The sequence below is a fragment of the Saccostrea cucullata genome, unplaced genomic scaffold (genome assembly GCF_032062105.1).
Source record: "Saccostrea cucullata isolate Sc308-1 unplaced genomic scaffold, CSIRO_AGI_Scuc_v1 ctg3812, whole genome shotgun sequence".
Taxonomy (NCBI): Eukaryota; Metazoa; Mollusca; class Bivalvia; order Ostreida; family Ostreidae; genus Saccostrea; species Saccostrea cuccullata.
The window spans coordinates 14,126-37,079 of NW_026931979.1; the positions used below are offsets into that span (position 1 = coordinate 14,126).

The 22,954-nt window shown below is 33.0% G+C and overlaps 1 pseudogene; it reads right to left on the bottom strand.

Annotated features, from left to right (window-relative positions):
- Positions 1–1,692: 1,692 nt before the first annotated feature.
- LOC134234181 (xylulose kinase-like) lies at positions 1,693–21,855 on the bottom strand (annotated as a pseudogene).
- Positions 21,856–22,954: the final 1,099 nt, after the last annotated feature.

Here is a 22,954-nt window from a genome sequence, read left to right on the forward strand (position 1 = left end):
TATATACACACGAGATGATTAATGTTTTTATTGTAAATAAAAAAAAAAAAAAAAAATTGAATTATCTATGTGCTAAGAACAGAATTCAATTTCCATTGATTGTTTTAATTCAGAAAAAAAAACTAGGCCCATCATTAACAAGCTTTATGCAAACAGGTTTGTTGAATTACTTATCAGTCATTAAAGCGCAAAATTTCACTTTGACGCCGGTATATTATAGACGGTAGAGATTGGTCAGGATTATTAAACACAGTGATTACTTAGCTCAAGAATTTTTTATTACCGTTTTTCTTTCTATCCTTTCCTTTCCCCTTTTTCATGTTTTTTATTCAATAAAGATAAGATTGTTTTATACATCCGATTATATAATGGGGGGAAATATCAATGAAAAGTTGAGGATGTAATTATAAACAAATAAATCAAAATACAATTTGCATTTTCAGCATCGATAAGCAGCTAGCTAATAAGGCTTTAATTATAATTTCTTCATTCAAAATCTGCTGATTAAGTTGCATGGTTTATTATGATATTGTTAACCTTTTGTACTAGAAACAAAACACACGCATTTAATTGATTCAAACTTTTCCCACATTGTCAAAAAAAAAATTTCGTTAATAAATAACCATGCTGATTTGAATATTCAGTGAATAATTTCAACTGTTCGACCCCCACCCCTTCCCCGTTACAACGTATTTTATTAAAATTCTGTGCCTGAATTTGTATCAGTCGTCATTTTATGTAAATCTTGATTGATTAATTATCTCAATATATTAAAAAGAATTAGAAGTAAACACCGTTTCCATAGCATGCATCCGTGTGAACAGAAAATAAACTGTACAACATTTTTTAGTGTCTCGATCCATCGTTTGTAGAAAGTCTTTCTCTGTTTGGTTAAAATAATATTTCGGGTTTTTTTTTACTGCATGACAATTTTATCATTCACATTTACATGTATAATTAAAACTAGTTTTAAAGTGCAGTCTTCACCCCATCCACTTTCCCTTGCAGTAAGATCGAACCATTCCATGTCACTGTATTCATTTTTTTTCTGTTGAAAATACATGTAGAATGCCCATCTCCAATCCGACTTACTAGTATGTTAAATTTTGTCGAAGTTTTTGGTAATTTTTATTTTTACTTGTTATGTCCTCCCCATTTATACACACTTTTAATTTGCTTAGTGTCTGATTATTAAGCTCTCATTGCCTCAGTGCTTTGATCAATTTAAAAAAAATATTTGGGGCTTATTATAGTCAAAAGTAAAACAGAAGGACTAGAATTTTGAAAAAAAAAGTTTACAGATTGAAAAAGGACAGAAGATGGACACTTAACCATCGCATAAGCTTTCCTGGTATCTGACCGATAGAGCTAATAAAAGCATCAGACAAAATATCTTAAGATAGGTTATATTTGCTTACAAGGTCATTGTAACGATCTTAAAAACATAGCAAACTCTTAACAAAGGAACTGAAATCTCAAAAAGTGATGTTGTAGGTTAGCTCACAGTCACGAGGAAATGATGACAGCAGGCACATCACATCACGGAGTAGGGTGCATGAAGGCCCGTTTCCAGACATAATCATTTTACTATAAAAATATTCATTAAAAGAACTATGTGCATGAAGCTCCTGTTGTTTTTAAAAAATAAAACCCCAATTCTGTAGGATTCATGAACTATACATTGAACTGGTATTCTTGAAAAGTGTACAATCAATTTATTGTCCATCATAGGATGAGCTATTGGTACATAATTGATTTAACATTCACAATGAAGTGATCCATCACAATCGCATAACAATGATTTAAATTATACAAGAAGGAGATAGCACCAAATGTAAATAAAAGGCGATTCAGCTACCATAATTAATGAACAGACTAATTAATCCTACACATCTCTCTGCTACTGTTGGTTGGCCACTTCTCGCTCTAATTTCCTGTACCTCAAACTCATTTCCTTATAGACCTAAAAGATAGAAACACAATTTAAGTCATGAAGTATAGAATGGTTTCTAGGAGACAGTGTTCATACTCAGTAACAAAGATTCCCAAAACATAGGCGTTGGAAGCAATTTGAAAGTGGGGGGGGGGGGGGCTTAACACCAAAAAAAAGTAAACCTAATTTTCAATGCCTATATTATGTCTATCTTTGCAAAGAAAGTAGGGGGGGGGGCTAACTCCCCCCCCCCACTCCGCGGTTCCGACGCCTATGCCCAACATATTAATAGGTGCATGTATTCAAATGATATGTAATGTACTATTTCTAATAAGTTTGTTTTGAGTACCTGTACATGAATCGGCATATTCAAAACATGTTACACAATTCTGCAACATATATATTGATTTATATATGATTTCTTAGCAGTATTCATAAACTAGCATATCAATGTTCATGCCAAAGCCACAAGAATATAAAGCTTGCTTATTTAATAACACATACAATATTTACAGAAATGTATTCCTTATACAGTAAATCTCATTTAATACGAACACAGATAGTGTGAATTCACAGATATACAAAGTTATCTTGGATCCATAAGTTTAACGTATTCCTTAAACTGACATAACAAATTACGGATTTAGCAAAGTAATTTCACATGTCTCAGTGATTTCGTTATAACCAAGTTTTACTGTATTTTGTTTTCAGGGGGGTTAACTATTGTTGGGAGTATAACTATTTTAATTCATTATAATTTAATTCTGGCTGTAACGCTGTATATGACTGGATAAAAAAATTACTTATACTGTATAAAATGGGTTGCCTATGTCATAATGACTTTTGTCAAAAACGTATCAATCCGTGTGACGTTACATTTAAATTTTGTACAAATTGAAGTCATTTTGTTAGAACAATCATCTTTTTTTCTTACATCACATGAATGAAAATTAAATAATAAGCAATGAATTTAAAAGCTACCCATTTTTACGGTATAAACTGGGTTGGAACATTTTACGCTTTTTTATAAACCGCTTCGCGGTTTATAAAGCGTGAACTGCCCCAACCCGGTTTATACCGTATAAAATGGGTTGCTATTAAATTTCCTTAAATAATTTAATATTGTTGGTATTCTCGCCTCTCATCGGTTAATTTCCAAAAAGAACACAAATTATTTTGTATAATCTGGTTTGGTATGGGGACACATCCCCTGGCCTTGACGACCAGCTTAATCATCTTATCCATGCAATCCCCTTATTTCCAGTCCTCGGAATCCATGGAAAATTCTATATTTAATGAATGTACCTTCAACTTCGAACAGTTGTTCGATCTTACCTCATGTAAACAAGCATCATGGTTGCTAGATCTATGAATCAGTTATTACCTCCCCTCGCTTCCCATCACTTCCGTTACTACGGTTGTATTATTGTGCGGTAAATTTGAACTCGTAAAAAGAAACACAATTTTACATCCAAAGTTGTTTATTTTAAAATTAAATTATAAGGAATGACTAATTCTTGGCCAAATTATCGAGTATAATATGGTTTGGGTCAGTTTACGCGTTTTTATAATCCGCTTCGCGGGTTATAAAGCGTAAAATGACCCAAACCATATTATACTCGATAATTTGGCCAAGAATTAGAGTCATTCCTTAAATACAAACCTCACTAGCGCCCTCTGTCGGGACTGCCACACACTCTGGCTGGGGGTGGTTCTTAACAACATTTGAGAAATCATAACCATCAAGTCCTGTAAAATAAATCATACACTACCAATAAGACAACTGAAGATAAGGTTGTTTATTTTGACAAGCTGAAAGATGTTCTAATTCTTCATTTTCTATTTGCAGAAGTTAAAAATCCTTACTAAGATTACAAAAAATTATCAAATCAAATTTTATACAATTTTTGAAAAAATCTATTTTTATCTTTTTTCCTTTTATAATATACATTTGAATTTAAATATAGATGTTGGTGGAGATGGGAAGTTTGCATGATTAGTACATGTATTATTAGTAGACAATTCCTTCTGTATAATTAGGGAATAACTATCTTCTAATTTGGTATTTGCGACCATTAATGCTGATTTAACGGTCGCAAACTGAGTTTTACCGGTGATGCAGATACACATTTTATTAAATGCTACTTCGTATACATTAAAAACTAGAGAAAATAGACTACTGGGTATACATTATTGAGTACACATTTCTAACTATATATACAACATACACTACTAAGTACACATTATTTCAAGTTAAAAATACTGAGTAAAACCTAATTTACACAAGTATAAGTATATATACTCTCTGAGTACTCACTATTGAGTATACACTACTGAGTACTCATGTCCACTTATACACTACTGAGTAAACACTGAGTAGACTCACCATGTTTAGCTCTGTAACAGGAGCCAAGGCCGGCTGAGTTTGGCATATCACTCACAAAAACAGGTGCCCCAAACACATCTGATATAACCTAGGAAGATAAGACCTACAATTATATAACCCAGAATGATAAAACCTACTAGAGAGATAAAACCTAGAATTATATAACCTAGAATGATACAATCTAGATTATTACCAAACCTACTATATAAATTGTAATAAGGCATTTTGAACTGTTTCACGATTTCTTTTATGTTTTTGCGTGATCATGAAACAGACGAACTGTTGACTGGGCCACAGAATGAACTGTTGCCTGTTTAAAGCGTCATCGTGATATTCAAGCGTTTTGATGGTCACGACATCACTATTTACCTGCTATATAATTAATTAAATTGAAATTAAACACACAAATAATCAATCAATCATTTTATAAGTATTACTTTAAATTATTAAATATTAATTTAATCTTTATATTATGTGTTCAGCTAATTAATAGACAAGTATGTGAATAAACAGTTGTTAAAACTCTTTATTGATTGTTTGTGTGTGTTTATTTCAATTTTATTAATTATATAGTAGGTAAGGTAATAAAACACTTATTCAATGACTACTCGGTTAAACAGTCAAACTGTTGTCCCGAGGTAGTGGGGAAGGCCCAGTTTGACTGTTAACCTCGTAGTCATTCAATAAGTGTATACTGATATAAACTAGAATGATGTAATCTAGAATGATATAACCTGTTAATTGAAAATACTGCTTTACCTACTAGTATGAAGATGGCAAAATTTAACTAATCTCAAATTAAATTTCAAAACAATAGATAGTACATGTACATTGTACATTGTAGGTAAATCTGAGAGGAATGCTATTCTTACTGTACAATCCTTTGTAATATACAGCTTTTTGTTACTGTTGGTTTTAAAACCAATGCCAACAAATTCTTAAGATTTCATCATATGCAACTTCAAAAAACAATTATAGTTTCATAATTTCTTTGAGTAGTAGAGTATTAGATTCATATCAGACTTATCAACTAGGGTTTTACCCATGACAATGGATTTGATTCCCAGAATCTTGTAGCCTGCTTATTGATTTAAGGAATCACTGTCTAGTTAGTAGAGTACGCCTGTGAATCAAAAATAGTTGGAAACGTGGGATAATTTGCATAACGGGCACAAAGCCTGTTATGCATAAATTATCCCACGTTTCCAACTACTGGTATATTATTGATGTCCCTGGCATACTCTACTAACTAGACAGTGATTCCTTATATTTCCATTTCATGGTGAAATAAATTTCTAGATTTTAAAATGTAGACTAATAGATTTAAATTACAAGACCGAGGCCTCCAGTGTCAATTTCAATAGTCCCCGCCACAAACACAAAGAAGCTGCACAAGATTTACATGTATATTAGGCCTCCTTAGCTCCGGACGTATCGCTTGCCGAAATCTACATGCCAGACAAATGATCAATTAATCAAATCAACCAATTTTCAAAGATTTATCACAGAGAAATAAATAGAAATGGAAATGTATATTTATATATTTCCATTTCTAATTTTTTATCTCTGTGATAACTCTTTGAAAGCTAGTGGAGTTGATTTCTTGATAATTCTACAGGAATGTAAATTAGGCAGGTTGATAGGTCAGGAGCTAAGAAGGCCAAATATGCATGTAAATCTCCTGCGGCTGCCTTTGTGTTTGACGTCAGTGACCGAGGACTATTGATATTGGAATGGGAGTCCTCGTGTAATTTAAATCTTTGTCTACATCTTTAAAGTCTGAATCTACAATTTTTTTTCACAATGAAATGGAAATATAAGGAATCGCTGTCTAGTTAGTAGAGTATGCCAGGGACATAAATAATATAGATGGAAACGTGGGATAATTTATACAGAACTGGCTTTGCCCATTATGCAAATTATCCCACGTTTCCAACTATTCTTGATACCCTGGCATACTCTACTAACTAGACAGTGATTCCTAAATGTCCTTAAACTTTACCTGCAGAATGGCCTTATTGAGAGAGGCACCTCCAGTGGCAAGTATTCGGGTGTCCAGGTCTGTCAAAGGATTTAATAAGTCACATGTACATGTGATGTATGTGTACTGATTTATTAATTTCAGAAAAATAAAGACTGATGTGACACTTATAATGACATCTGCAAGGCATTCTAAAGGTCATGCTGAACAAAATTATTCCAAGATATCACATTAAATAATATTTGAGAAAACTTTGAAAAGTGGGACCATTTACTTTCAACTGATATATCCATGTAGAACAGGTTTATAACAATTTGAAAACTTTGAAATGAACATGTAAAATATCACAACAAGGAATTTTCTAAGAAAACTTAAAAATTAATTTATTTAAAGATACACAAATGTGCTTGCCCAAATGGACTTGTCATTAACATATTATACAACTGTACTAGTCCTAGTGATCTTATTGTCAACATAAAATGTGTTACCGTTATACATCCTACCTGTGTGCATTCCTCTCATTTCCATGTACATTTTACGTGCAATCATCTGACTTTCTATCACGGCTCGAACTTCTACTTCTGATGGGAAGGAGGTCACCTATTAATTAACAACAAAGATTCTTAGAGTAATACATGTAATTAACTCAAAAAAGAATTTTCCCCACTTTTTTCAAATCTTGATCCCTAGCTAGCATTTTTAATATCTTAAACTGGAATCAAGTTTCACCAAAAAAAAATCTGAATTAATATAGAGGACATGTATATTTAAATAAAAATTATAAAATATTGAAACAAATCTTGCACTTATACATATTTTGAAACCTGTAAATTTGTAAGCATTAAAGTACATCTCAAAAAGCCTTTAATTGCTGAAAGTAGAACCAATATCTAGTAAGACATCTTCAAAACTTTACCAGAAACAAACTATTTAAAAATAAGTTTGGAGGAAGGGGTAGGGGGGAGAATAAAATTACATGTACTAGCATGTCCAGGTTTTGTGGTAATAAGAAACAAGAGGCCCAGGGGCCACAGCACTCATTTGATCACATCGGATAGGAAAAAGCACATATCAGATCAGAACTGAAAGTTTACTGACGTTGGTGGGGGGGGGGGGGGGCTTGAATTTTAACCCCCCGGGGATCATGTTTTGTACGAACTGGAATGTACATTACCTGAGGATGATAACATATAAATATTACTAATCATGGCTTTGAAGTACTTGAAAAGAAGATTTTAAAAGTTTTCCCTATATATTCCTATGTAAAACTTTGGTTGGCCATTTTGGCCCCATCCTAGCCCTGGGGGTCATGATTTGAACAAACTTGAATCTACATTACCTGAGGATAATTTCACATGAGTTTCAACTTTCCTGTCTCAATGGTTCTTGAGAAGAAGATTTTTAACAATTTTTATCTATATATTCCTATGTAAAACTTTGATCGGCCATTTTGGCCCCTCCCTACCCAAAGGGTCATGATTTGAACAAACTTGAATCTACACTACCTGAAGATGATTCCACATGAGTTTCATCTTTCCTGGCTCAAAGGTTCTTGAAAATAAGATTTTTAAAGATTTTTCCTATATATTCCTATGTAAAATTATTAACGGCCATTATGGCCCCACTCTAGCTGAACAAATTTGAATGTACACTACCTGAGGATGATTCCACATGAGTTTCATCTTTCCTGTTCCTGTGGATCTTGAGAAGAAGATTTTTAAAGATTTTTCCTATATATTCCTTTGTAAAACTTTGGTCAGCCATTTTTGCCCCACCCTTGCCCCGGAGGTCATGATTTGAACAAACTTGAATTTACACTACCTGAAGATGATTCCACATGAGTTTCATCTTTCCTGGCCCAGCGGTTCTTGAGAAGAAGATTTTTAAAGATTTTTCCTATATATTCCTAAGTAAAACTTTGATCGGCCATTTAGGCCCCACCCTTCCCCCAGGGGTCGTAATTTGGACAAACTTGAATCTACACTACCTGAGGATGATTCCACATGAGTTTCATTTTTCCTATCTCAATGGTTCTTCAGAAGAAGATTTTTAATGATTTTTATCTATATATTCCTATGTAAAACTTTGATTGGCCATTAATTTTTCTCTTATTCAAAATCATCTCCCCTTGGAAAAGGACGTAGCCCTTCATTTGAACAAACTTGAATCCCCTCACCCAAGGATACTTTGTAGCAAGTTTGGTTGAAATTGGCCCAGTGGTTCTTGAGAAGAAGATGAAAATGTGAAAAGTTTACAACAACGACGACAGACAACAGACAAAGAATTAAGTATGTTACCTATTATACGTAGGCCCACTATTTCCTGTAATTTAATAAACAGGTTTGCCAAATTATAACATAGGTAATCAAAGATTACGAAGCTCACCTCGATGAATGTTATCAGTTTAAGTAATGCAAATCTCACATCATATTTTCTTAATATTAAGTATTCATCCCAACAACAATATTCTTGCAAGTTGTGTTTAACCCCTTACATCGCATATACACATTTCTATGCGTGTAGCGTGAAAAACACGTATCGTGTAAACAAATATTTATAACTGTTAATACTGCAGATATCAAGGACTTCAAGTTCATTTGGATTGATCTGTTCCCAAAACTATAACCTGGTCTCTTGTATGGAAAATATAGGTCAGATCCAGCATCCGAAGCAAGTCTGATAGTGTCCATCCTAAGATGCATTATCCATGCAAGTTTGGTTTAGCTAGGGCTTATAGTTACTTGGGAATGAAAATGTAGGTCAGATCCAGCATCCGAAGCAAGTCTGGTAGTGTCCATCCCTAGATACATCATCCATGCAAATTTGGTTTAGCTAGGGCTTATAGTTACTTGGGAATGAAAATGTAGGTCAGATCCAGCTTCCGAAGCAAGTCTGGTAGTGTCCATCCCTAGATACATCATCCATGCAAGTTTGGTTTAGCTAGGGCTTATAGTTACTTGGGAATGAAAATGTAGGTCAGATCCAGCATCCGCAGCAAGTCTGGTAGTGTCCATCCCTAGATACATCATCCATGCAAGTTTGGTTTAGCTAGGGCTTATAATTACTTGGGAATGAGAATGTAGGTCAGATCCAGCATCCGAAGCAAGTCTGGTAGTGTCCATCCCTAGATGCATCATCCATGCAAGTTTGGTCCAAATAGGGCTTATAGTTCCTGTGGACCTGCTCTAAAAACTTTAACCTGGTCACTCATCTGGAAAATGTAGGTCAGATCCAGCATCCGAAGCAAGTCTGGTAGTGTACATCCCTAGATGCATCCTCCATGCAAGTTTGGTTCAGGTAGGGCTTACAGCTCCTTAGGAATGGACCTGCTCCAAAAACTTTAACCTGCTCCAAAAACTTTAACCTGGTCACTCATCTAGAAAATGTAGGTCAGATCCAGCATCCGAAGCAAGTCTGGTAGTGTACATCCCTAGATGCATCATCCATGCAAGTTTGGTTCAGGTAGGGCTTATAGCTCCTTGGGAATGGACCTGCTCCAAAAACTTTAACCTGCTCCAAAAACTTTAACCTGGTCACTCATCTAGAAAATGTAGGTCAGATCCAGCATCCGAAGCAAGTCTGGTAGTGTACATCCCTTGATGCATCATCCATGCAAGTTTGGTTCAGGTAGGGCTTATAGTTCCTTGGGAATGGACCTGCTCCAAAAACTTTAACCTGGTCACTCATCTAGAAAATGTAGGTCAGATCCAGCATCCGAAGCAAGTCTGGTAGTGTACATCCCTAGATGCATCATCCATGCAAGTTTGGTTCGGGTAGGGCTTATAGTTACTTGGGAATGGACTTGCTCCTAAAACTTTAACCTGGGACGCCGACGCTAACGCCAACGCCAACGCCGGGGGTATAGCATAAGCTCATCTCGACTTCGTCGAGGTGAGCTAAAAAACCATGTGCATGTACTAGAAGATTGGTAGTTTTAAAATATGCAAAGCACAATTTCAACACTCCATTATTTAGATGTATACACCACGTTTAAAGATCCGTTTTTTCCGGAAAGTGCTAGTTCTTCCACTTTTTTCAACAGATATTTCTAAAATTGAAGTAGTGAACATCCACACACACACACATAAAAAAATCAAAGTGAATAAAAGATATATCGTTCAATCGGAATTTTAAAATTTTATCGTGAGCAAAAAATTTGAATAATGGACTAGTTCAAGCTATAAATGTTCCGCTGACTTTCTTGATGAATCGTTTTCTCGCAAAAAGTAGCAAAATCAATGACCAACAATATTTCCAGCAAAGAAAATTAATTTTTAAATTCAGCGAAATTTAAACTCGCTCCACATTTTAAGAATAGCCCACGAAGGAAACAGAAGAGTAAGCTATAACTTTTTTGACTTCAAAATTATTTTTTTTTGGCGCTGTATTGGGATTAAAACGTTGAAATTCAATAACGTCAAGTTGACGTCATAACGTCATAGCGTTATTTTCTTACGAAAACTACCTATATTTGAAGAGCTCTCTTGGAGAAATGGTTTGAGATAATAACAAAAATTAAAATGACTTAGGAAGTGGTCACTCTAAACATGTTTCAAGAACAACTTTAGTAGATTTTGGGACCGGGCGGATTTTTGTTTATACCGTACTTTCTTCTTTTGATCAGAAAAGCTCACTTGAACCTTCCGCTCAGGTGAACTAAAAAGCTGCATATAATAAATTAAATATACGTTGTTTCTAAATTCCTTATGATGTACCTTTTCATCCGATTTGTTGAACCGGAAAATTCCTTGTGATAATGGCTGAATCTCCATTACATCAAAATATATTCCTACATGAAGAAATTCAGATTCAATGCATAAAATATTTAATCAAAATACAGAGTATGCAGGGATTTTCCAAAAACAATACTTTTATCAAGGCCTAAACATTGCTGGAACTCTTCTTTTTTTAAATCAAAACTCTCAAAGGTGCTTCCTTGTTGAAGTAATATTTTACCTATATTTCCATTATTTCCCATTGGTGTGTTTTTCAAGTATTCTGAAAATTTATCCCACGAGCCTTCAGCACTTTCATCTTTGATTCTCTCTCTTGTGAGAGAACCATTCTTAAAGCTGGAAAAGAAATTTATTTGGTTGTTGGAAGAAAAATTGTCGAAAATTAAATTATATTCTAAATCTTATTTATAAAAAGTAAAATTACTAGAAATCTTACATTCAAACATTTATATCCACAATTGATGTTTTTTTCCTGAAATCTAGATACATGAACACGGCGGGGAATCTACGTCATTGTACGGGATTAGGACACACAACAATGGAGGACAAATGCTCCGCTTCGATGTAAGAAATTGTCATTTTTGCACTTATAAAGAATGGATATTAAATCAGTATCCTGCCTAGAGTATGCCAAAGAACGTCAACTAACAATATATATTGTACGTTTGTTCGTGATAGAATCTTATTGCTCCAAACACTTCAACACAGTTTGAAAACAAGTGAGAAAAACCCTTTTATTGTAGAAATTTACCGGTGTTCACTTGTGCAGATCTATACTATAGAGAGAGGGGGACCGAAGTCCGGAGATTGTGTTCATTTTATGATATTTCTATTTTAAGTTACATGACATCCCCCCCCCCTAAATAACAATAAAGTGCCCCGCCACAGCATGATACGCCCGTCAAATATATTGTTCATTTCAATAATCATAAATTGGTTAAGGTGCAAGAAAATCATAACCTTGATTAACACAGATTTCAATGATCTAATTTCCATTTCTTATCATGTTATATTGTACATACATCTCTAAGAGACTTACAGTGTAAGGATTAATTATAACAAATAATACATCATATAATTCTAAATTGGCTGTGTTAGAACTTAATAAATATCCATCTGCAGCTTTAAATTGTTTATTGCATATTTTATGGAATAATGGAAATGCTACAGTCTAATAAAAAAATCAAAAAAAAAATTATTCTTTAGAATACAAAATTCTAAGTGAGACATGACTGCAATTTGTTGCAAATATATAAAATTTGAAATGTAATTTTTTTTTTCAATGAACACATGTATAATTAGTTCTAATTATATTATACAATACTAATTTAGTTTTAATAATACACTAAAACTTCAATTTGTTTTAATTACATTACACCAATTGAAAGATCTTAATTTATCTAGACTATAGCCATCAAGAACTCTTAATTAACACAAGCAACTGTGAGGCCATTTCTTTTGCCCAACTCCCAAGAGATAAATTAAGATAACTGCTGCATGATCTGTAGTCTTTAGATTACCAGTTAGCTCCTGACAATAAACTCATTAATTTCTCTCTAATTTGACATGCAAATTTCTACTACATTGTATCAATATTCTTCTTGACCAGTGCTTGATAATTATGCCCATGGGACAAACTGAATTCCTCTCAAAACATTTAATTTAACATTTGTTACAGATTGCTGTTCAAGAATATTATGAAAAAATAAGTTTTTACTTAATTTAACATTTTTTAATAAGTATTAGTTTTAATTGTATTAACCAATATTAATTTAGTTTTTATCATACACTGTATTTTAAAGCATCAATTTGTTTTAATTACATTACACCAACTGAAAGATCTTTTTCTGAACTAGCCATCAAGAACTCTTAATCAACACAAGCAACTATGAGGCCATTTCCTTTTGCCCAACTCTCAAGAGATTAAAGATAAAGATAACAGCTGCATTATCAGAGATCTGCTCTACCAGTTAGCTCTTGACAATAAACTCATTCATTTCTCTCTAATATGACATGAAAATTTCTGCTATCAAAATTCTTCTTGAGCAGTGCTTGATAATTATGCCCATGGGACAAACTGAATTCCTCTCAAAACATTAACATTTGTTACAGATTGCTGTAAAGTATATGATGAAAAAATAAGTTTTAACTTGATTTCACATTTTTAAATAAGGATACATCTATATTTTTACATTTTATAGGATCATGAAATCTAAAATTTTAAAGACTTAGTTTTTTTTTTAAAAATTCACTTAAATAAAAGGTCACAGTGACATTGAAATAGGTCGCGACACACATTCTACCTAAGATGTATAATTTTGCCAAGTTTGAAAGCTCTAGGTCTAATAGTTTTCTAGTTATGAGCCAGACAGGATTTTTCCATATTTGGCCATAGCATCTTTATTAAAGGTTAGAGCGACCTACTTTTTGTGCGCGACACACACTCTACCCAAGAAGTATCAACTGTCAAAGTTTGATAATCCTAGGTCTAATAGTATTCAAGTTATGAGCCGGACACGAATGGACAGACAGACGGACGGACGGACGGACATGAAGCCTATAACATAATACGTCCCGTCTTAAGACGGGCGTATAAAAACAAAATAAAAACACACATATCGGGTACACATACACACTCAAAAAATAAGTTCTTTTTAGGTTGGTTGTTTACTTTATTGCTTGTCAAAATAGTTAAATTGGAGTCAGAAAATTCTTCGGAGTTGTGTGGACCCCCCCCCCTTCCATCCCGGAAAAGTTTCTTAATCTGCATATTGGTATTAATAATAAGATCTTCGGCACTAGCATGTCTTCTAATATGGGAAAGAGATCAAGAACTTTTCTTATGCTCAAATATTTGCAACAACTGACCCTCCTGGTGAATATAAGAATTTTTTTCCCTACACATGCTACAATGGTCTAAATATAGATCGGGAAATTCCAAATTGAAACAAATAGTTTCGGAAAGCTATTTTATTTGCTCCTAACTTGCATTCAGGTGAACATAGAATTAGTAATCGAATGTATGAAAGTGGTTGACAGTGATGGGGAGGACCAAAACAAAAATTGAAGTTAAAAATTGTCTTTTCATTGTTGCCAATCAAAGGTTTTTAGCTGTCATTTTTCTCTGATAATGCCCCCCCCCCCCTCTCCAAAACTTATCCTATAAAAGAGCTTGACATTTGTTTTTTTGGTATAGCTACTAAAGTACTTTTTACAAAAATTCCCAATTTATACTGCTATTGTATTATTTATTAAACCCTGTTCCTATCATTGCTTTTGGCTAATATTCCAGCAAATGTAAATAAGATGGCATGAACTGTTTTATCAGTACGTAATATTTAATCAATTATTCATACATGTATAATAAAACAATAATTGTTGTTTTTTTTTCAATCAATACGATGGTTTAGCCACCTTCCAAGTACAATATTCAACTTTGTCTTTTTTTATACGCCCGTCTTAAGACGGGACGTATTATGTTATAGGCTTCATGTCCGTCCGTCTGTCCGTCTGTCCATTCCTGTCCGGCTCATAACTTGAATACTATTAGGCCTAGGATTATCAAACTTTGTCAACTGATACTTCTTGGGTAGACGGTGTGTCGCGCACAAAAAGTAGGTCGCTCTGACCTTTAATAAAGATGCTATAGCCAAATATGGAAAAATCCTGTCCGGCTCATAACTAGAAAACTATCAGACCTAGAGCTTTCAAACTTGGCAAAAGTACACATCTAAGGTAGAAGGTGTGTCGCGGCCTATTTCCAGGTCACTCTGACCTTTAAGTGATTTTTAAAAAAAAAAAAAGTCTTTTAAATTTCAAATTTCATAATCCTAAAAGATGTAAAAATATAGTTGTATCCTTATTAAAAAATGCTAAATCAAGTAAAAACTTATTTTTTTCATAATATATACTTTACAGCAATCTGTAACAAATGTTTATGCTTTGAGAGGAATTCAGTTTGTCCCATGGGTATAATTATCAAGCACTGGTCACGGAGAATTTTGATAGCAGAATTGTGCATGTCAAATTTGAGAGAAATTAATGAGTTTATTGTCAGGAGCTAACTGGCAAGAGAATCTCTAGATCTGATCATGCAGCAGTTATCTTAATTTATCTCTTGGGAGTTGGGCAAAAAGAAATGGCCTCATAGTTGCTTGTGTTAATTAAGAGTTCTTGATAGCTATAGTCCAGATAAAAGATCTTTCAATTGGTGTTATATAAACAAATTGATGTTTTAGTGTATGAATAAAACTAAATTAGCATTGTATAATATAAGTGTAATTAAAACTAATTATACATGTGTTTATTGAAAAAAAAAATATATTTCAATTTTTATATATTTGCAACAAAGTGTAGTCATGTCTCACTTAGAATTTTATAGTCTAAAGAATAATTCATTTTTGATTTTTTTTATTAGACTGTAGCATTTCCATTATTTCATAAAATGTGCAATAAACAATTTAAAGCTGCAAATGGATATTTGTTAAGCTCTAACACAGCCAGTTTAGAATTATTTGATGTATTATTTGTTATAATTAATCCCTACACTGTAAGTCTCTTAGAGATGTATGTACAATATTTTATACATGATAAGATATGGAAATTGGATCATTGAAATCTGTGTCAATCTGTTAATCAAGGTTACTTGATTTTCTTGCACCCCAACCAATTTATGATTATTGAACAATATTTGACGGGCATATTGACCCGAGTTGAAAATTGACCCGGGGGTCATTTTTCAACGTTGAATATTGAACCGGGGTCATTTTTCAACGTTGAATATTGAGACTAAAAGTCGTTGAATTTATACCCGGGGTCATTTTTCAACAGCTTGATAATTTTTTTTCTTACACCTGATGACGTCAACAAGTTGAAAATTGACCCTGTTGAATATTGACCCCACTTCAAAGTTTGAACATTTTTTTTTAGCTGAAAAGTTGTTTTACGGGATTTATCAGTATCACTTTATTTATATTTCGGTTTCAATTTTTTCCTTTTCAAGAATGATAGAAAAAAACATACAGTATCACCCCGTGTATATATGTACATTTTGATCAGTGCACGGTTTCAGTTATCTTTGCAGGGGCGTAGCAACAGGGGGCAGGGGCAGGGGTTTTAGTGATGTGTCGAAATTGAAGTATTAGAATTGGTACTGAAAGTAGTTGACACTGAAAAAAGTTAGCCTCTACCCCCCCCCCCTCCCCCCCCCCCCCACCACCACCACCACCCCAAGAAATAGGATTTTCGACTTTCAACTCCCCCCCTTTTTTTTGGTTATCAACTTTTTCAGGTAAGTAAAAAAAAAATTTTCTCCGGCTGACCACCCCCCCCCCCACTTTCAAAAACGATGCTACGCCACTGCTTCAAGCATGACCACTTTATTTTTGAAAATACTTTCCAAAATCCATGGCATCCATAAATAACTACAAAACAACGAATAGGTACGACGGCGTATGCGTGCCATTTTAACAATGTAGAATTTTTTTTTTAATCGTTTGAACAATTTAAGAAAACGTTTGTACAATGTAATAAATCGTTTGTACAATTTGTTTGTTAATCGTTTGTACAATTTATTAAATCGTTCATACGATTTATCAAAATAGTTTGTACGTTTTTTATAAATCGTTTGAACAATTAAGGAAACCGTTTTTACGATTTAAGAAAACGTTCGTACTATTTTAAAAAATAGTTTGTACGATTTAATAAATTGTACAAACGATTTAACAAACAAATTGTACAAACGATTTATTAAATTGTACAAACAATTTACTAAATTGTACAAACAATCTTTAAATCGCACAGACGAATTATTTAATCGTACAAACGACTTATTAAATTGTACAAACGACCTATTAAATTGTACAAACGATTTATTAAATTGTACAAAAGATTTACTAAATTGTACAGACAATTTATTAAATTGTACAAACAATTTGTTAAATCGTACAAACGTTTTTTAAAATCGTTCAAACGATTTTTTTGAAAAAAAAATTCTAAATTGTTAAAATGGCACGAATACGCCGTCGTACGTTTCCTATTCGATGTCATTATTATTTTAAAAAATCGGTTGCCAGTCGCTAATTTTGCCGTTCCTATTCGATTATTTTATATTTTTTAATCGATGATTATTTGGTTTATATGCAATAAAGTTGTTGTTCGAAAACATACTACCATCATTTCTATTCGAAAAAAATACGATTCCTATTCGATAAACTTCTCATCTTATTACATAATTTTATCTCTATGATCTCCAATGCGATGTTTTTTTTTTTAATTCTTTTTCAATAATTGCCATGATTGCATTCTGGGAAATATGACAAATTAAACTAGAATTGGTTGTAAAATCAATTAGATAGGAATGTAAAGTTTAACATTATTATCGAATATAAATCATTTTATCACATAGATTGACAAAACAAAATTTGAAAATAATGGGAATAGGGCAGAAGTTTTCTCTCTTCAAGACTTACAGACTAGAGATCAGCATAAATTAAGCTGTTGCTATTTGTGTGTTTCGTTTTATACATTGATGGAGTAATTATAGAGGATTTAGTTATTCAGAATACTAATTTATTTAATTGATTATGTCTTGTATCAATTTTTGACAAAGATATCCAATATGTTTTAAGATAAAGTACATTTTGATCCTAATTCAAGACTTAAAACGGCATTGATACGTCTCACCAATTACGGAACATTAAAAAATATTAATTAAGTTGTAGTAATTTTTTTTCAGAAACATCAAGTCATACTCTGTATTATCTTTAATTGAGAAATCAATACTATTTCTGTTTTACAAAAAATTATCTCCAGGCAGGGGGGGGGGGTGTCACTCACTTTAATGAAATTTTCTAAAAGGACTCCTGCAATATAGTAAACTATATGATCATAAGAAAAAAACATGAAGTCAATATGCACTTCAGATTCTATAAATAGTAACTCAAGTCTTTATGCTGTTATATACATAATCATGTGATCAAGTTTGAGCCAATCAGAGAGCTTAGAATTAAAGGTGATATCACCTTTTCGTGCTAAATAGGTGCTATCACCTATTTGAATAAGTGGTATCACCTATTCGAAATGGTGATATTACCTATTTGAGTTTCTTACAACAGTCATTAATGAATGCTCCCTATGATATATATTATACTACACTGGAACCAAGAAAATTTGGACTACCCAGTTTTCATGCTTTTTCTACGATTTTCTTGTTGTATACATGATATATAAGTGAAATAAATTAATTTGTAAGCAAAGAAAAAAAACTACGGGGAAAGGTGATATCACCCAATCGAATAAGTGATATCACCTTTTCGAATTGGTGATATCACAAATTCAAAGCAAATAGGTGATATCATCTATTGGAACAGGTGAATGATTTACCTCGTTTTAAAAATTGTATACATAGAGCATGCTCTTGCGTATCAAATTAACTGAGAGATATAAACTCCGTATGCAGGTGATGAAGGTATATAGTTGCATAAGTGAGGGAATATGACAATTGAAAAGATTTTTAAAAAGTTAATGTTTATCAAAGAGCATGGTTGCTAGATTACTATTATTCAAATAGGGGATATTACTTTTTGCAGTAAATACCAAAACGGGGCCTCATACCTATGAATTAAATCACAGTAGTGAAAACCCAATCATAAATATGTGTTTTTATGCTGTTGAATTTTGAACCGGTTTCATGATCAAAATTCCACGACCCGGCTCAGTTTTCAACGGATTAGGGTCTAAATTCAACATCTTCGGTCTCAGTATTCAACGTTGAAAAATGACCCCCCGGGTCAATTTTCAACGCGGGTCAAATTCAACGTTACACCCACATCCCGGGTTTTTCTCACTTGTTTTCAAACTGTGTCGAAGTGTTTGGAGCAATAAGATTATATCATGAACAAACGTACAATATATATTGTAGTTGACGTTCTTTGGCATACTTTAGGCAGGATACTGATTTAATATCCATTCTTTATAAGTGCAAAAATATCAATTTCTAACATCGAAGCGGAGCATTTGTCCTCCATTGTTGTGTGTCCTAATCCCGTACGATGACGTAGATTCCCAGCCGTGATGAACATCGTAAAAACATTCTAACAAACCTGATGTAATTTTGATGAGTCAAATTCATTTTCATGTGAAATTACTGAAATCTTTTTTTTAATTTTACTATATATATTCATTTATAAATATATATATTTTTCCATGTAAAAATCATCCCCTGAATGATTGAAAAATACACTACCAGACTAGAGACATATAAGTATTGGAGTCGATGGGGTTAACAAAGACATTGCCATCCAGTTCCACTGTCTGACTCGGCAGCCAGGAGAATACTGTATCACTGGACCCAAGACTTATCTATAACAAGAATATGTATGATAATAAGTGATTACATATGGACTAAAACTACAATTGTGATATGTGTGATTTGTTTTACAAAGAATTAAATTTTTTCACAATTTTTTTCATCCAAAGGAGCAGTAAAAAAATTTTAAAGAATATGTGATTTGACAAGAGGCCCATGGGCCTTATAGGTCACTGAGTATCATTTAACAACTTTCCAACAATTGAATTTGATTGGTGTTTTTATTCAGAGGCTCAGGTGAGCTAATAAAAGACTTTTTTTTACAAAAAAGATATGGTTTTATAATGCTAGTAAACATATGTTTATCACCAGTGTCTTGTACTTACAATTGTATCACCTAGTTTAGGCGCCACTCCTGCCAGGGATGCTATAAAGATACAAATAATTTTGTAGATTTGATAATGCACTTGCAGTTAAGGTTCAACATACATGTTAACTCTCCCGATTTAGGCGGGAGTCTACCGCTTTTTCACTCCATCTCCCGCCTACCGATTTAATTCAGAAATCTACCGCTTTTCTACAAAAGCTGCGTCTAAAGTATTTTTGGTTCGCTTGGGTATCCATTTTCGAAGCCACTCTCATAAAATCTCGCTAGATAACGCGTGATTTGAACCGTTCAATCTTTTAATAAGAGAGGTAGCTCTCACTGAAAACAATCATTCCTTTAAACAATCCGTCAAGTAAGTCATTTCTGACAAATTTTGCACAAATGTTTTGCTGAAAATGTTTGTATCATAATGATAAATTTGATTTTTTTTGGGAAATGATTAATATGTGAAAAAACAAAACCTAGAAGGTATTATGAAAAAGGATGAAGGATCTGAAAGTCTTCTCAGTTTTTACAGAAGTAAGGATGTTTGTTTTTCGTGTTTTTATTCTAAGATAAAATGAGAGGGTTTTTCCTAGTCCTTAAATATATCTATGAAAATAAGGTCATATATGTATACTTAAAAAAATATTTGCCTTATTGAAGAAAACTTATTTACTACCAAATTTTACCAAAATACTAAAATACCTGGGTTATCTCCTGTAAAAGCCACAACCTTGCAATTTGGACTAAAGTTATATCGACCAATGAGAAACTGGCTCACGTTTCCCTATCAAAGATACAGGAAGACATGTAAAAATAGATTGAAAAATCAATGTACAATATTAGTCCTTAGAAATGCAGGGTATGAGGCAAAAATTCGATGAAGACTTTGTTAAGTAGCTATTTCTTGTTAAACTTACAATGACTTGTTTGGATGGCACTGGTTCTCCAGCTTCTCACTCAAGTTTGATCCACAAGCCTTTTAAAAAAAAAGAGAGATATACACATATCTACTAATTTCTGTAAATCATCTTTTTTTGCCCATTATCCAAGTACTTATTTTTTTATGTGAACACAATTCATTACACTATTTATTTAATCCCATCCCCCTGTGATCAAGGAAAAGGGGCTGCTAAAACAAAACCTAAGAAAAGAAACAAGCCAGCTTCTATGATAGACATAAAAAATGAAATAAAAAAGCAAATCTTGATTGACTGATGATCAGCATGCATCCAATTAATTGAAAAGGAGATAAATATAGGATAATTTGAAATGTGGAGGACTTAAAAATACCTGAAGACATTCTGGTGACCACTTCTTAGTTCTAATGTCTAGAAGGTTCATTCCTGACCCATCACTCAAATCTATTGGAGCATAATCTCCAATCAAAAGGGATGCTGCAAAACTACTGACCAATGAAATCCTCTGTAACATTAATGCAGACCAAGTTTAACAGGTGATCATAAAAGCAATGCATGATTTTGAGATCATTGGAGGTTAAACTCTCTGTACCTCAGTGTCATTGTACTCTGAAGGTCTTGTCTGAGAAATCTTCATAATCTGGGTGCCTGTAAACCTCTCAAAAGCACGAGAACCAGTTATTTCTGCTAGTTTCTACAAAATCAATATCTTTAAAGTAGTATAATTCAGGGGCAGAATTCGAAACTTTAACCGCTTACAAATCATTTGGTTTAATTTTAGATTGTGTCATTCACTAAAATGCTTTCAAGCTACCCAAATATCAATGAGGTTGGAGTTGCATGTTTTTAGATGCACTGCAGAACACTTTCCAAAAGTATGAACAGCTTTCACTGTAAGATAATTAAATCTTAGAAGACTATAATGAAACATACCAAGGGACCGCCTACTTTTTCTTCCAGTTCACGGCAGTTCTTTGTTGTACTGGCATCCATCCATATAGGAGAATCAGGATCGAAAAACAGTTCTGTAATTTCATGTTATAAAGCCATATAATCCTTTAAAAATCAAATGCTATTTGTTTTTGAATTGGCCCTGGGGGTAAGACTCAGGAGGGAGGGAAAATACTTTATATTACCTGTAGTTGTTCATGGAGAGGTTTTTTGTCATCAAGATTTCTTAAGATTTGGTTTGTACCTTTTTTCCAGTATGCACTGCCATGTTGCTGCAAAGAAAAGAGTACCTGCAGATATAGATGTACTTGCACAGTGACACCTATTTTTATTCTTATATTTATCTCCCCTACTTAGTTTAAGTGTTCAAAGCATTCACTAAAACATTTAATTTAGATACACCCAGATCCTTTTTATTAATTCTATTGATTCCAAATATTGGGAGGAATTCTAAATTTAAAATTCCAATTATTATAAAGAATTAAGATACAATTTTTTGATAAAATATACATGTACATGTGAAAAGGGGTCACACCTGCCCTGCCCCTGAAATGCTCCACTTTTTGAAAGGGAAAACCATCCTTCTTCATTTTATCTAGCAACAAGTCAAAGGCCTGTCCCAAAAAAAGCAAATAATACAAACATGTTTAGTTCAGAAAACATTCCTACCCTATCAACACACATCAAGTATTTTATCCTATTTCCCCATTCAGCTTTTTAAAGAAATTAACTCATCGAGAAAAGCAAGAAACCCCGAAAAAATATTTTTTATATAGAGCATATCATGTACTAATATATATAGTATTTTTATTTGGTATCATGTCATCATACATAAAACAAATACACATAATTATATTTTATCTTGTTACAGTTGAAAGTTGGTAATCAAGATTTTATAAATAAATAATTTAACATGACTAGATAGATACAAGGATAACCCATTTAAAGCTCGATCGAGAGCTTATTTCCAATGGGGTCCTAATAACTAAATAACTAATAATGTCCCAATTATTGAATTACTTGTCCATAATATTTTTATATTATTAATAACTGCATATGGATGTCAAAAATTTACCTAAATACAGAAATAAGATATATTTTTCATTTATTAAAACTTTTTCTATTTTTAGGAACATTGGAAATATTCAGTAGTGTTTGGGGGGAAATATTTTAACAGTATACAGTGGTATAGTGGTTCATAAACTAATTTAAATAATTTTAGATAAATATATATGCTATGGTACTTTAAATGACAGGTAACCTTACCTTGACCCACATGATACTAGGGGCAGTAACTGTGACATTATCTTGTGGATGTGCACCCCACCATGAGTTCTAAAACAATATTCCATACAATGATACATTCTAT